Source organism: Leptonychotes weddellii, chromosome 2 (genome assembly GCF_054177405.1).
Source record: "Leptonychotes weddellii isolate Sample4059 chromosome 2, ASM5417740v2, whole genome shotgun sequence".
NCBI classification, from domain to species: domain Eukaryota; kingdom Metazoa; phylum Chordata; class Mammalia; order Carnivora; family Phocidae; genus Leptonychotes; species Leptonychotes weddellii.
In genome coordinates this window covers 62242374-62258030 of record NC_138370.1, presented here as the reverse complement: position 1 = coordinate 62258030, position 15657 = coordinate 62242374, and the positions used below count along the sequence as shown (strand labels likewise).

Genomic DNA, 15657 nt, shown 5'->3' with positions numbered 1-15657 from the left:
GGCTCTAAGGCCAAACCCTGGATTCTTCTCTACTCTACTACTTCCCAGCTGTGTGAGCTTGGGCAATTACCTTATGCTCTCTGAGCTAGTTTCCTCACCATTTAAATGGGAATGTTAGAGTTGTCATGAGATTTAGACAAAATAAGGAAAGCACTTAGTAAAGTACTTGGCACATATTAAATGTTTAATATATTAGCTATTGTTCTTATCTGTCTCCAGGGTAGGCTAATGGAATGCACACAGACAATATTTTTATCTTTATCTCATATATATAACAGCTCATATATTTTTTTGTTTATATCATGCATGCTCAAGTTCTTTAATATATAATGACTTTTCATGAGAATCCTAATATCTTGCCTTATTTGTTTTAAGGTTATTATGGGCAAATGTTTTAGAGGAAAGGGAGATGAACCAGATAGTGATACACTATCGTTTCCTACACAAATAAAATAGTTTATTGTAGATGTTAGGATTTAGCACTTATTACATATTTTGAAGACTATTAATTTCCTTCTCCATCTTTCCACTTTTATTCTAGATTTCTTCTTGGCACAGCCTAGTTGTTGCTGTATTAATAACCCAGAAATCTCATTGGCTTAACATAACACAAGTTTACTTTTCATACACATGATATGTCCTGTGTGAATTGGCAGAGGCTTGCTGCACATCGGTCTCTCAGAAACCCAAGATGGAGGCTCCATATTGATGTGCCTCCATGTTCACCACTGTTGGGGGAAGAGAATGTGTCATATTATGCACTGGTTCTTAAGGTTCCACTAAAGTAACACAAGGGCAGTTCTCTGAAGCTGAACTGCTTCATTAAGTTCCGAGTCTTCCTTTTCTAGATGTGATTTTTCTTAGTTATCTACTCACCTTTTTCTTGAGTTGGGTTTCGGAGAAAGTATGGTAAAAATAATAAGCCAATGGTGATTTTTTCCCCCCAGCATTAAATTAGGGCCCTTTTTACTCTCACAAGGGATTTTGGTACCAGTGAGAGGAGGACGTATTTTATTTTCTCAAAGTTTCTCCCTCTTCACTCATTTTCAATGTACTGTTTTCCTAAATTCCTGGTTTTCTGAAATCCTCAAGGAAAGAAAAATGAAAGATTCACACTCTGTCATCATCACCTACTACAAAAACTTGGTTGGCATGTGGTTATCTCCCACATTCAACCCAAACTACCCCTGTGTGGTAGCCTAGGCAAGTGAGAGGCTTTCAGGGGTCTGACCCACCTCTTCATTTCATGCACCTAGTCAGAATGGCTGTGGAATGGGTATGACAGGAGAAATGGACATCGGTAAAGCAGATGGGTCATTCACTCAGCAAACATTAATTGAGCACCTAGTATATGCTGAGCACTGGGCCAGTTCTTCTAAGTCACCATAGTGATTCAGTTGGACTCTGATCTTAGCTAGGGAAGAAAGCAAGTATGGGTTTCCCCAGAGAGCAGTCTGATGCAGTGTGACCCTATGACTTCTCCACCTTTGTAACATACACTGTCTGCTCAGGAAGATTTATCTACTGGTGGATTCTGGAAGGATCCCAAACTCACCATGCTCACTGTTGCTAGCCAAGCTTCCGTTACTTCCCTCCCTCCACCAAGACTCAATGTCAATCCAGATCCTACCCATCTTTGGAAGTCAGCTGAAGACTTATGCCTTTTCTCAGCTCTGTAGGCTTCCAAAATTCATCCAACTCCTATCTTCAGAAACCTTATTGGACACACCATCTCTGCAACTTGTTTGGACAACTATCTAATATGTTTTATTACTTAAACATTTTATTTTGGGGGGCTAGTATCTTTATATCAGGTTTCTTTAAGCTTTAAGAAAAGGATCTTGTTTCTTCTTGAATTGATGGATAAAAAGTGACTATCCCATAGAAGGTATTCAGTGGCTAAATTCCGCTCAATGTCTAGTCTTTCAGTAATAGATGTTTGATAAGTACACATCAAATAGAAGTAAACTTGACATTGCTCTTTTTTCTTTTTCAAGGAAGATGGAAAGAGAAGCTATGACTGCCTTTATTCCTATGGCTTTGCCTCCTTGCTTTCTAGCTTGGGCACATGAGAATTTTCAAGGTAGTTTAGGTGGTTGTAAAGCAAGATCAATACAAGTCAGAGGATGCTAACCACTATTGTGTCTAAACACTGACATCTGGGATGCCAGGTCTTCGGTTCTTTCATTTGTCATCATCTTTTTCAGGCACTTTGGTGGGCAAAGATCATGGTTCACTTTTTTTAACCACTAAGATGTGGAGAGAATAAGATGGATGCAAAAGATGAATTCAAGCAAAGTTTATTATAAAATTATATAAGAGGAATTTGATGTCTTTACTAAAACCTATTATAAAATGTGTGTAGTTTTCGCAAGGGAAAAAAGTCTTTAATTGCGTCAAAAAACTGTAGAAACAAGGGGGTTGAAGTGACATGCATGAAGGGAGTCTTCTTGGTCTTGACCAATTAATTCTGCAGCCTGTTCTTAGTTCCTGTTTCTGAGTGGCCCCTTCTCAGCCTCCCATGCATGAGGATTTACTGGTGCCCTGATTCCATAACTTAACTTTCTTCCTCTCGTTTTCTTTTGGGCACTAATATCTAATGGAGTTAGGCTGCAATAACACAGTTTGTCCCTGTCTAACATGCAGTGTTATGTCTGAGCGTTTTGACTGAGCAGAATAAATTAGTGTCTTGTTTTATTAGTAGTGCAAGTTCAGAAGAGTAGGTTTATTTAAAGTGAGAGATAAGCTGCATAGTAAAGGAAAAGACTGAATGAAAATGTCACTTGTTGAAAGACGTTGCTTAGTTTTCTGCCACTCTCCCACTGGGCCAAGCTTCCTCCTTACCGGGATCTATGTGCAGGCAGTTTTCAATATCCTAAGCAAGAAAATGGATCATATTTTCAACTCCATTATATGCCTTCTTCCTCATTTCTGATCTTAAGGGCAGTGTAGAAAATTATCGTTCTTCATTATTTGAGGGGGGTGGTTGTGATCTTTTCTTCTTGGAAGTCCCCATCTCCGGCTCAGCAATTCCTCCAACTTTCCTGCTCTTATGCTCCCCCTCCCCCCACTCAGTTCATTTGACCCCACTCGGAGGCCTTAGAGAGGCTTCCAGTGGCTCTGCAAAGGAGGCCTGAGGGTCTCACCTTCTGTTCTGAAGGCTAAGGCTTCTTCTCTTATTCTGCACAATTCCCTCCACTCTGAGTCTGATTTCCCTCAAGACATACCTAGTCTCAGTGTTCCAGCCACTGTTTTCTTCTTCCCACACTTCTAGAAATTTCCCATTGTTTTATGAGGCCTTTCCCAACTGCTTGGGAACAGAGTGGCTCTCTCTCCTGGAAAGTCAAGTGGCTTCCCTGCCACTCATTACTTCTTACCTAATAAGAATGATAATAGTAGAGATAATAGCAATCGCTAACACTTACCTAGCACTCATGTGCCCATCACAGCCCTAAGCATTTTACATAAGCTAACTGATTTAATTTTGGCCACAATCTTTTGAGGTGGTTTGATGGTTACTTTTTTTTTTAAAGATTTTATTTACTCACTTGACAGAGAGAGAGTGAGAGAGAGAGAGAGCAAGAGAGAGGGCGAGCACACAAGGAGGCAGAATGGCAGGCAGAGGGAGAAGCACACTCCCCGCTGAGCAAGGAGCCTGATGTGTGGCTCCATCCTAGGACCCTGGGATCATGACCTGAGCCGAAGGCAGATGCTTAACCTACTGAGCCACCCAGGCGCTCCTGATGGTTAATTTTATGTGTCAACTTGGCTAGGTGAGGGTCCCCAGATAGGTAGTCAAACATCACTCTGGATGTTTTTGTGAGGGTGTTTTTCATGAAATTAACATTTAAATCCATGGACTTTGAATAAAAACCCATAATTGGGTGGGCCTCATCCAATCAGTTGAAGGCCTGAATAGACCAAAAGTCAGGCCTCCCCTGAGCAAGAGAGAATTCTGCCAGCAGATAGTCTTCAGACATGAACTGCAACATCGCTCTTCCCTGAGTCTCCAGCCTGCTGGCCCACTCTGCAGATTTTGGACTTGTCAGCCTCCATAACTGCATGAGTCAATTCCTTAAAATCTCTTTCTATATATAGAAATAGGATTTATATTGGGCGCCTGGGTGGCTCAGTTGGTTAAGCGACTGCCTTCGGCTCAGGTCATGATCCTGGAGTCCCGGGATCGAGTCCCACATCGGGCTACCTGCTCGGCAGGGGAGTCTGCTTCTCCCTCTGACCCTCCCCTCTCTCATGTGCTCTCTCTCATTCTCTCTCTCTCAAATAAATAAATAAAATCTTTAAAAAAAAATAAAGAAATAGGATTTATACATGTCTTATTAGTTCTATTTCTCTGGTGAACCCTGACTGATACCAGTGTGTATTTTCATGATTATTCTATTTTACAGATGTGACAACTGGGGCACAGAGAAGTTAGGTAACTTGCCCAAGGTCATCAGTACTAGTAAGTGGTACAGTTGAGATTCTGTCTGACTCCTGGGTGTATACTTTTCACCATGAGATTAAATATATGCCATTTATATTGTATTCAGAGTTGTTTATCAGTCTCTTTTATATATGTTTTATTTTTATTTTTTCTGGATTATTTATGTTTTCCTTTTGTCAGTTTTGAGTAAGCTGAATCTGCCCATCTGATGAATGTGACATGTAGAGAACCAGCCTAGACTTTTGGAAGAGTTTAGGGCAGTTGCATGAATGGTGCTCGCTGTAAAGGCAGTTAGTGATTCAGATTGTCTGCTTCTTGACCATTTTCCTTTCTTTCTGATCATTATCTCAAAACTAAGATCCCGTAATTTCACTACTGGACAAAATTTTAGGCAGTGTTTTAGAATTGTATTTTGGTTTCCCTAAGCAAATATTTCGGAATAAACGATAGTCAACATTTTAGGAGAGTTGGGTCTCTAGAGGTTTAAGTGTATATGATACACTTTCTGTAAATTGTAAAGCATAAACACTAATAGGGGTTAAACCATCCTTGCTATTTTGAAGCAAACAGAATCCCTCCAGGAAATAGAACTGGGCCACCGAGTCTGAGGAGATCCCAAGCTGTGGAAACAGTGTCCCCCACCTTGGCCCTTTAATGGAGTCTCATTTCCTCCGGGTGAAAGTGTAGGAGCCAGTTTCCTACTGTAACATTCACGCTTGCTCTTCCTTATGCATCGTCTCAATGGAATTGTATTTAAAGTAAGTCCCCAATGAAGGCATTTTGTTTCTAAAAGTCAGTGAAAGCTCTGTGACTTCAACAGCTCTGTTGGCACCTTTGTTCTTGGAGCAGTTTTCATTTTCCATTGGCACCATGTGATTGTTTCCACAGGCATTTTCTTTTATTTTCTGAGGTACCAGGCAGAACCAGCAGGGGAGAACGGGCGCCCAGTGGGAGACCTCTCTGTCTGTCTCTTTCTGTCCATCAGTCTCTGTTTCTCTCTCACACATACACACACACAGAATCTTCTTTAAGCAGTTTACCACAGCACCATTTTCAGCCTTTCAGGCTATCAGGCACCAGAGTGTTTAAAGTTTTAATAGGCTTAGAGGTGACTCTAGAGTCTACCAACATCTGCATTCATCTGTAATTTATGACTGCCTCTTATTTAGTTGGTTTAGTAAATTGTACCTAAGAGTATTCTTTGAGACTTGGCAGCCTGGTGTACAGTTTCACGATTCAGCTGTGTTTTTGCCAACTATTTGGCTCCCCCCTCCTTTCTTTTGGATGACATTCTCAAATACTTAATTTGGAGCTTTGGTCTGGAACACACTTTATCAGACACATTTTGCGTGCCAAGAGACCCCTTATACATTCTGGTAAGGCTAACTTTCCACATGCTAACACATTTATTTCTAAATCGTTTTTAAAGCCACCACATTTCCAAATAACAGAAGGTAAAGTGTGGTACATTTAGACCACTTGGTTCTTGTGGCCTCGTTTCTCTCCGCATCCTCCATTTTAGTTGAGGGGAAATTCTTCTCTAAGCAGAGAGGTGAGGGTGATGGTACCTAACCAAAACATAAAATTAATATCTATTGCAAAAGACATTTAAAAGGGCTTACTTTGTTATGAGGTATGTGAGGACATGTTTTGGCCTTACTTCATGTGCTCAGTCTAACCATGCCCAAAAGATTAAATCAAGGCTTTTATGGGTATAATTTATTTCTCTTTCAAGTCTGTCATCATGCATGTAGATTTGGGATGTTGTGTTTTCCCACTTTCAGGGGTAAGGTTTATATCTGGCAAACACAGATTTAAGGCCATCTATGAAAAGTCCCTGAGGCAATTTGTTTACAGGTTTTGCAGAATTTGATTTTCTAGCTGAATCTGTGACTAACTTACTACTCCCTTTTCCTTTCAATAAGCATTATGGAGAACTCAACTTTCTAGGACTGAACTCCCAGTTGTGTTGTTGCCTCCCAACAAGAGGTGTAATTTGTCTGTATTATGATTAATACTCTTTAATCATGTAATCTTCTAGGCAAATGGGAATCTTAAGACAAAATTTGCAATGAATTAGATCCTCCACTCACACCATTAATCTTCTTTTAAGGTCTGAGGAGGGATTAGCGGTTAAAATAAATCTTTTAACATTCTTTTTTTTATGAGTGGTGAATAACCACCTTAACCCTTTGTGATGGGGGTTGGAAATTTAGGTTGAAGCGTGAAATATGAACTTCCCTCTACGTTTCCTTCAGGATCCATGTCTTCTCCATCCCATTACGCGGTGGGCCAACTGAGAAGTGTCTGAGGCCACATGAGGAGTCTGCTCTGCAACCCACCCACATTCTGTGTTGCTGCCTCTCGCTCTTGTCTCCTGGTGCAAAGATGCTGATATAAATACAGTTCTGTATTTATACATAGCCAAGGTATGGGCACTGTGTGTCTACGATCCTTGATTCTTTTTGAATCTGATCATTTTCCTCTTGTGCATCCCTCCTGCATACCAGGACCAAAGAAATTGTCATGAGGCCATGACAAAGGACACTCAAAGGTGCTTGAATAAGAAATAAATGGAATAAGCACATTTTCCTTCTGCTCTGTGGCCCCCAAACGGCAAGCCCGTACAGAAGCTCCTGCCACCACATGTTTATCTATAGCCTTGAAGGCACAAGGTGCCAGGGTCGGCCTTCCTGCATGGTCTAGCCTCTTCCTTCCAACCACAGGCCTTCCAGGGCAAGACATGCAAGAGGGAGGCTGACTTCAGTGGTATTTTTGTGGCTATAGCTAATGCAAACATGTAATTATTTTGTTAAAAGTGCCGCTAAGCCTCTTATTTTGCTAGAAACTAAGTGAGTGCTCAAAGATGAATGGAGACATGTGAAAAAGCCAGCTTGAAAGGGCTCCTACTGAATGATATCGGTTAATTTAAGCATAATAGTAAATAATGATAATAATGGATTATAACACATTGAGTAAAATAAAAATCTGAGTTCATACTGACACAAGTAAAAATAATAAATAAGGGAAAAATACATACCAATAATTATAGAACCCAAACAATCAAAAACACTAAAATAGAATGTCATGTAATAAATACAGAAAGAATGATGGACAGAAAATTAACAATTGATGCTTAAGCTAGCAAGTGAAAGTTTGAAGAGAAACAGGATGTTTTCATGATCTCAAAGTGTCTCTCCAGAAATTATTTATTAATTACATAGGGGAAAATAGTCATTCTACAGTGGAGAAATCTGGTGGACATCACTTTATCCAGGTGATCAAAGTCAATGTCACAATGATGGGACAAACTAATAGTATGTGCTTCTTAATATGGTGCACTGAGAAGGGCACAGAATCACTCTGGGACATTTCTGCCAAAATGCAGACGCAAACATCATTCAAACCCATACTGAAGAGCATTCAGTAAAATAACTGGCCTGTAGTCTTTGACAGTGAACAGGTCTACAAAAACAAAGGCTGGAGGAGTGTTCCCAATTGGAGGTGACTATGGAGACATGACCACCAAACGCATTGTGTGTTTCTGGAGTGAATCCTGGAATGGCAGACAGTTGGCTATAAAAGTACATTTGGGGGACCTTTGACACACTTTGAAAAGGGGCTGTGGATTAGATAATAGAATTACATCAAAATCAAATATCCTTATTTTGAAAATTGCATTGTGGTTTTGTAACAATGTCCTTGTTCCTAAGAAATATATGCTGAAGCCGTAAGGGGTAAAAGTATATGATGTCTTCAGGTTATTCTCAAATGATTCAAAAAATGATGTGCATCTATATGTGTAAATACATATACACACATTTGTGCACATATATAAATATATACACACATACATGCATATATATATTGCACACACACGTATACACACATCTATCTATTGACCTATCAAAAGAGAGAATGACTGGGATGCCTGGGTGGCTCAGTCGGTTAAGTGTCTGCCTTCAGCTCAGGTCATGATCCCAGGATCCTGGGATGGAGCCCTGCATCAGGCTCTTTGCTCAGCTGGGAGCCTGCTTCTCCCTCTGCCTGCCGCTCCCGCTGCTTGTGCTCTTTCTCTCTCTCTGACAAATAAATAAATAAAATCTTTAAAAAAGAGAGAGAATGATAAAGCAAATGGAATAAACAATTGTTACGCAGGGTAAAGGGTATATGGGGTGTACCTTGTGCTGTTTTTACAACCTAAGCTTCAAATCATTTTAAAATAGAAAGTTACAAAAAGTACTTATAAGAATAAATGATTAAATTTGATATCAGCAAACAACTTGGGAAACTCATTGCTCTTCCACACTTGGTCTCTATCTGAACCTACTGGCTACTCTCTGCTCGCTGCACAGAGCCAGGGCAAGGAGTCTTTTACTAGAACTCTGGGTTGTTCTACTGAGACCACACACTCATCTCCTGTAAGTAAAACAAGAGCGAGCATCCCTGGCACCTCTTGCCTCTCCAGTCCTGCAGTGAGGGAGGAGAAGGTCCTACCCCAGGGGTGGGAGAGGTTCTTACCACTAAAGGCAGGGCATGGCACGCTGATGGCAGAGGTGGGAGCACCCTCTGGTGGTCCCTGAAGGATGCTGGGTCAGGGAAGGCTCAGCAATCATGACAAGAGGTTGCAACAGCAATCACAGAAGGGCATGGGTACTCCAGAGAGAGGACTCTGGGGGCTTTTGCTTATAGCCCCAGCTGGGTGCTGTCTTGGCAAAGGTAAATAGGCATTCATCAGGCAAAAAAGTCACGCATGGACACAGGACCCACCAATCCCTGCAGATGTTATCTCTAAACCCAGTCACACTCAAACATCGCTTTTGTGCCTTAACTCAAACTACTGTTTTCCACAAAATTAAATGACCTTACTTAAAATTTAGCATCTAGAGGTATCAACAAGCTTAAGGGTTATTCTGGACCAAAAAGAATGCGCATAGCTGAAATGTAGTATTGGCTTGGCCTTAGGCCCTACAATAAAATATTTTCCAGTTCACTGGTTATTGCTGGGGAGACACAATATTTGCAGTCCAGATCATTGTCCATGTCAATCGCTAACATTGAACGTATCAGTGTAAGCTAGGGTGAACATTAGCTGCTATTGTTTGGGGGGTGTGTGTGTGCGGTGGGGGGGGGAAGGATGGAGGAGGGGCGGGGGGTAGATTTGTAGCCGGGATATAGAAATGAGAGAATTTGGGGAATCAAGAGATTTGCAAGTGTTCTGGAAAAAGAGCTAGCAAATTTTACCTCCTGAATATATTTCACCTGTTTTTCTGGAGCTTGCTTCCTTTCATAAAGGATCCAGAGTGATTTGCAATAAGAAAATCTTTCTTGCAATAAGAAAATCTTCAGTATCCCTACAGGTAATAATAATGATAGTGGTTTCTCTTCACTGGGCCTTCAAGGCATAGCAGGAACTAGGCTATCCCACTGAACCCTCGCTGCCACTCTAAGAGATAGCACCGCTTTAGGAGAAGGATTCAAATCTTGTCTGTTCGTCACTCCATCTGCACTTAACTGTGTAAACGTTGTGGAGAAGCCTGTTGGTGGGCCCCAGTTTTAGATAGAATTGTGTCTACCTACCTGTGGGAGCAATGCTGCTGGAAAGCTCATCTCTGCAGATTTTCTCCTGCAGGATTAATCCCCACTTAGCTGTCATATCATGGATAGACTTTCATTTTATTTTGGCAAGAGCGCAGTATTTAAACACACAAACAAGCATTTCCTTTCTTTTCCCTTGATATGCAAACATTCCATTGCAAAGTCAGCTACAAAAACTGCCATTTCCAGAAACAGATTTTTAAATAAAGATGTAACCTTCAAATCTTGATGGGCAAACACTGTACAAGTTAAAAATAGAAGACTTAAAGATTAACTAAGTAAAATGGAAGAAAAAAATGAAAATCAGTCTGTATTAGTTTCCTTCCACAACGAGAAATTTATTCTTTCACGGTTCTGGAGGCTGGAAGCCCAAAATCAAGGTGTCAGCAGGGTCATACCCTCTTTGAAGGCTCTAAGATCCTTCCATGCCTCTTTTAGCTTCTTCTGGTGGTTGTTCATAATTGTTGGCATCGTCTGGCTTGTAGATGCATCGCTCTGGTGTCTGCTTCCCTCTTACGTGGCCTCATCCTCTGTGTGTCCATGTGTCTGGAGTTCCCTCTCTTTATTAGAATAACAGTAATTGGATTAGGGCTCACTGCTGTCTAGTATGTCCTCATCTTAATGAGACTGCATCTCCAAATGAGGTCACATTCACAGATATCAGGGGTTAAGGCTTCAGGATGTCTTTCTGGGGGACATGATTCAACCCACAACACAACTCAGTATTTTAATAGGGAAAAAAATATGACCAAAGTTCTATTAAAAGGAAATAAGAGCCAAATCCCTGAGAGCAACATCTGCATTTGCTGCACGCTCCATTTATATTTTGGCACCTGCAGTTCAGTCCTTTCTTTGCTTGCTCTGACCTGCAGATGAGCAAGGGTGGACATTCCATTGACCTGAGCCTAGAGGCCACAGCCAAGTGTGCGCTCGCCCAATTATCACTCTTAGTTGCATATTTGATTTTCAGAAATATAAGGCAACTTTTCAGGTAACAAAATAGGTAGTTTTCAACCTAGTGACAACACATAGCAGCGCCATGTTCGTGGGGTTGAGTCTGTAAAGAAGAGTCAAGGAGATACACTTACATAGCAGATCTAACCATCTAATTGATTATTTTGTCAAATTCCAAAATTTAGAGGAAAAAAAAAATCTACCTGTGCGCTCAGCCCCCTGATGGAACTCCCTCCTGTGCTTGTATTAATATAATTGCTGAGTTGTCTTAACCCTATACTGAAATGATACATCCTCCGGCTCTGCTGATATGGTATAAGGAACTGAGCATTTTCAAGTTCATGACCAAACCCATGACTGAATCTTTGAATTGTTGATGCCACTCTTTTTGCAAGAATTGAATCAGATATGCTATTCCATTTGCTGCTTGGTATTCCACGTAGGGATGGTCCAAACTCCCTATTTTGTTGTCTACTCACAACAAAATTGGGAATGTCCCCCCAGCAGCTGATCCTCAGTAGATGCATTGGGGAGTAAAGATCCAGTGCCACCCACAAATAAATCTGGATGGAACTATTTATTCAGAAGAAATACTTCAGACACGTGACCCACATAAAGCTAACAAATACAGAGTCAGTGTTTTACTGCAGACTCTGGTTTAATATATTGAAAACATTCAAACCCAAATGTCAGGAAAACAAAGTTTTACTCTGACTCAAGGGCCAAGGCTTATATTTTAATGTAGTTAGTGATGAATGATGGTAAATAACTCTCAGTTTTCATCTTTGTTCACCAAAGGAACACTCTCATGCCTGTAACCATTGGATTGGCCCTGAAGAGAAAACTTCCCTAAATGCTGCACTGGGCAGCAAATGGTAACTTAATTTATCTTTTGGAAGTCCAACAAGTCCCTGCTGTTATTAGAGGAGCTAGCTCTAACAATTTGTAGATTGTAGGACATGTCCAAAACGTTGGAATTCTGGGCTGGTTTAGATTAGGAGCTTCCTTTCATTGTATTCTTAGAGAGCCCATTGGAGAACACCTAATTTTTCTCTGCCTCTCAATGTCAACAAAAGTAGAAAACCTGTCAGAGATTAAGCCAGTCAATGTCACCTGAAAGAAGAGTACTTTTGGAATGTTTAATTTTCAGGGTGTGAAAGAGGAAGGGGATTAACATGTTCTCAAGCAGCCCCTGAGTACAACCGGGGTCCCAGGAGAGTCTCCAGAGAGTCTCTTCAGAAGAATTAGAAGGGGGGGGGGTTACAGAGAGAGAGAGAGAGAGGGAGAGCGAGCATGAGAGTGCGAGCACTGGAAACCAATGAGGGGCACAGGGGAATGAGAAAAACCCTACGACACCAGGGAGCCAAATGGTTGTGGCTTGATGTATCCTGCATCTTATTTTCTAGGATTTTTCCAGAAAAAGCTGGCAATGAGAATAGAAGAATTGCAAACAATGTAGCATGCTCTTGCCAAGATTTAAATACAGAAGAAACATTCTAAAGGACCATGTACAGTATCAAATTACCTGCAAGGATGAGGAAAGTAATGACTTACATTCCCCATCCTCTGCCTGGCGACTCACCAAAGTGGAAAATGAAGCAGTTGGAGATTAAAGTTATCCCCCCAAAGCGAGGGGGGGTGGGGGGGTGGGGGGGAGAAGTGGCCACAGGAACAGCCGATCCAATTAGCCAAATTAAAATGGGACCAGAACGTTTGTGACAGGAGGTGGTAGCCAGATGTTGTGTGTTTCCTTCTGTTCTCCATAATCTTCAATGACGAAAGGTCCAATCCTGGCTCACCATGCTTTGTCTGGGCCATAGATATTTTCAGAAGCACCTAGTGTGCGCTGGGTATCCCGTGAACACATAGAGATGATAATTACTGTGCATGTGCGCTCAGTGAGTACTCAGTAAGAAAGGTCTCCCTGGTGCTCTACTTAAAAGGCCCTTCTCTGTAGTCTTTCCTTTTCTGGTAACAGTCTTATTGAGATCCTACAATCCACCCATTAGTATTTTGCTTATATGTTTAAGTGCTTGCTCAGAATCTGTCTTGTTTAGGAGAGAGAGCAAGCTCCGTGAGGGTAACAACCACGCATGTTTTATTTATCAGTGTACACCTAGCGTGTATTGTAATGGACACCACTGCCACTCGATAACGAAATATTTTTAATAAATACATGATGAATGAATAAAAAGAAAAAATAGATTTCTAAGGCTTAGAAACTGGCTTTAATAAACCACACATTCTTTTAATTTTTCTAAAATCAGACATGATTTTTAAAATTGGGAAATACCAAGGAGAGAGGAAAGACCTCCACTGGATAGGAGGAAAATAATACACACTTAAAACTCTATTCCCATCCCCCCCCCCGCCAATACTTCTTCCTTGCTCAGATACTACCATTTGACCCCAACTATGAGCAGAGAGGGACTTTGGTGGGGAATTCTGTCACCCCCGTTGCATGCTTAAGGAAAAGAAAGAATTCTGACCTACCTCTGGAAGGTATTTGCTTTTGTGACCTCTTTGTCCTCATTGTTCAGGTTGAATAGAGTCACCTCAGCAGGTAATCCCTGAGCGAGGTTTAGGCTAAAACCATTAGGACAACAAAAGATATGAGAGGCCTGCCTGTCTTTTAGTTCACCATTTGAATGGGATTGCAGACCAAATGTACTTGATCTAGAGAAAAAGAAAAGGTACTTTGAGATTTAATACCAGGTTCTCAGGTCAGACTTTGGGCGTGGAAGGAATCAAGAGAAGGAAGAGATAAGGGTGCACTGGCAGGTCAGAGGAGTGCAGGGGTGAGTGACAGAGAGGAGAGAGACAGTGACAGATGAGACGCAGAGAGAAAGCAAAGTAGAGGGGCGAAGGCATGCACTGGTTTAGGGGGCTCTGTGGGCCCTGGCCCTGCTGGAGTGGGGAGGCCAGGCTAGGGGAAAGGAGGGGTACTGGGATGGGGTCTGGAAGTCCTGGTTCTGCATATTCGTGCTTTGGTGAGAGGAGGTGCAGAGATCCAAAGGCTTCCATGGCTTTGGCCACCATAGGAACACCATGCTTCTCCACTCTTCCAGCAATGCTTCCTGCTGGGTTTGTTTTTGCTTTTGTTTCATTCCTTCCATAGCATGTAAGAGAGGAAGAGTCCTGCCCTCAAGGAGAGGGATTTCTGTAGAGTAAGATTTGCAAATCATCTCAATTAGTCACATTCCAGAAAGGAAGAACTGTGTCCTTTCCAGTCAAGGAGGAAACCACCTTAGAAGTTCTCCATCACAGGTTTGGCACAAAACAAGGTCTTTTTAAATTTGTCATTTGCATGAAACATTTAATGCCATAACTGGGGTGTGGGCACGTGGCTCTAAGAAACTGTTTAAGATCACCTTTCCTTCTTTATTTTTTTAAGATTTATTTATTTATTTGAGGGGAGGAGGGGTAGAGGGAAAGAAAGAATCCCAAGCAGACTCCCTGCTGAGCTTGGAACCTGATCCCATTACCCCGAGATTACTACATGAGCCAAAACCTAGAGTTAGTCACCCAGGTGCCCCTAAGATCACCTTTTCTTCTTAATCATAGAGTGTTTTTACTCTTTTGACTAAAGCAAATAAATAAGTAAATAAATAAATAATTACTCCTAGTATCAATAAAAGGTATTAGTTGTCACTATTTTAAAAATGAGAGACAGTGACAAATTTCAGGACAGACCCAGCAGAATTTCCATGGAAAGATTCAAACCTGAAGGAAACATGACCTTCTCAGCTTGTCACCTCTCACAGATTCTCGCCTTGCCTATTTTGGTGGGCATGGAGAGTTCATAATGAATAAGGACTAAAAATAGACTTGGGTTTCCTTTCCACAGAAACAAGTTATAATATTTAAATCACTTAACTTTTTAGATTTGCAAAACAAGGTTCCCTAGATCTTCAATCGAATTACTTCCTTCAACTAGGTTTTTTTTCCCCTTCTCTGTAGAAATCTGCATCTTCCTTATTTTCCTCAAAGACTTTTTAAAGTGTTGATAAAAATCTAACAGAAAGAGGAAGTTAAGAGAAATAAATGTTGTGCAGATGGTATGTATGAAAGCATTGTGAATAAAAGCTGGTCATAGTTAGCCCTCAGATTTTAGCTCTGAGATGTTTTAAGAGTGTGTTCTGAGCCCTTCGAGTGCCATGAAATTAATAAGGCCATTTATTAGGCAATCATAAGACCATTCAGTGATAGTTTGATTCAGAAGCTGATCTTTAGGGCTGTTAGCTTCTACCAAAGATGCATCTTTTTCTTATGTGGTTTAAAATGGACTCTCCCTGGGCCATATCCTCCAAGTTCAACTTTTCTTCTCATTTTCCATTCTGGGGTGTGTATGTGTTCCTATTTGTTCCTTCCTTTTATTGCAAAATTTGTATTTGGTTTTCTTTGGATCTTAACCTTTTATTTCTCTTCCACTGGCAAGCACTTTTAATTTTTTTTTAATTTAAAAAAAATTTTTTTATTTACTTCAAAAAGATTTTATTTGTTTATTTATTTATTTATTTATTTATTTATTTATTTATTTATTTGGGGGAGAGAGAGAGAGTGCACACATGTGTGCAAGGGGCAGAAGGAGAGGGAGAGAATCCTTTTTTTTTTCTTTTATTTTTTTATTATGTTATGTTAATCACCATACATTACATCAT

The 15657-nt window shown here is 40.8% G+C and overlaps 1 long non-coding RNA gene across 7 annotated transcripts in view; it reads left to right on the top strand.

Moving 5' to 3' along the window:
* The first annotated feature begins 4314 nt into the window (after nt 1-4314).
* LOC145720034 (uncharacterized) overlaps nt 4315-15657 on the top strand; it is an 89200-nt gene continuing 77857 nt past the window's right edge. For 5 of the 7 annotated variants that reach the window (XR_014142754.1, XR_014142758.1, XR_014142762.1 and 2 more), the window contains exon 1: nt 4315-6873. This is a non-coding gene — a long non-coding RNA (uncharacterized LOC145720034). Of the gene's footprint in view, nt 6874-11794; nt 12260-12402; nt 12643-15657 lie in introns of those variants that run through there. The other 2 variants (XR_014142753.1, XR_014142768.1) reach the window with 2 other exon arrangements.